Source organism: Canis lupus, chromosome 36 (assembly GCF_011100685.1).
Source record: "Canis lupus familiaris isolate Mischka breed German Shepherd chromosome 36, alternate assembly UU_Cfam_GSD_1.0, whole genome shotgun sequence".
Classification (NCBI taxonomy): Eukaryota; Metazoa; Chordata; class Mammalia; order Carnivora; family Canidae; genus Canis; species Canis lupus.
This window is the reverse complement of record NC_049257.1, coordinates 11,157,346-11,158,653: the sequence shown is the minus strand read 5'-3', so window position 1 is coordinate 11,158,653 and position 1,308 is coordinate 11,157,346.

Below are 1,308 nucleotides of genomic sequence, written 5' to 3'. Positions count from 1 at the left end.
AAAATCGCCAGTTAAAAGAATTAGAGTGAGGCTTGATTATTTCATGCTGCTCCTCTTCATCATCACATTCCCTTAGAATATATAGTGTTTTATCTCTTTTTATCGCTTAGACCACTTCCTCTAATAGAGTAGGTGTTTCATAAATATTTGTTGATAGAGTTGATACTTCGTAAATTCTTAATATCAAGACCAAAGAAATATAAACTTGTGCAATATCAGAAGTTCAATCAAAGAAACAATGAGATATCCATTTATAGGCAATAAATCATGATGTATTTCCCTATTTAATGATAACCAAACCAGAATTTTGCCTAAATGACAGCTACTAGAATGTAAAAATATAAAGAACATAATCACTTACAATCTCTTTGCTTCTTGATTATTTTGTGGCCAAGGTTTCTGTATTCCATAGAGGTTTTTTAAGGAGGGGCCATATATCATTGTGAAGATCTTCCGACTCTAATAATATTAATTTCACGTTTTATATGTGGCTGGCACACTGAGGAAAATAGTTTTATCACAAAGAAAAGGTTGACTTTTCGAAAGTAACCATATTATTCAGTTAAGAAAAGACGTGAGTCGAACAAATTTTACTAATGTCTTAATAACCAATGATTAAATGATGGGGGGGGGGAACTTAAGTAAATCTCTTTTGTTGACTTCTTTCTCCCAAAGGAAACCTAGAATGACAAAGGAAATGCAAGCTGCCCCAGCCTCTTTACTTGCAAATCAATCTGGCCTAGATTATAACTGGGACTGGAGTCCCAATAAAAAGTATAGGGCTGGTGCTAAAACAACAGAGACCAGAGCATGAAGCTTTGCCATTGACAGTGAATGATGAAAAAGCTGTGTGTCAGAAAAAAGACAATAATTTGGTTAGGTATACTGTGGGGGCAATACAACAGCTACAGGTCAGGTGTCACTGTGTCTCAGTATAAAGATCTTAGGTATCCCAACTGGCTGCATCTAGCTTGATCCCCATTTCAAAAAGCTCAGAAAAACTGTAGCGCTCTCCTGGCATGTGGGCAGTTTCTGTTGAATAGAAGGGCTATTAACTGGGAAAAAAAAGTCAGATGGAACACTGTGCTCTCTTAGCTTTTCTGGGAAAGGAAGTAACAATGAAATGAATCCATCATTAATATTATTTGCAACTTTGACCCAACATTTTTAAACTATAGCCTTACAAATTATCATCTCCTTTTCTCAACCTTATTTTTTGATCATAAAACCCAGTCAAATCCTAGGGTGGGGAAAAAACAGTGTTCATTATTGGCCACTGCCTAAAATCTGTCATCCTCCAGTGTGTGA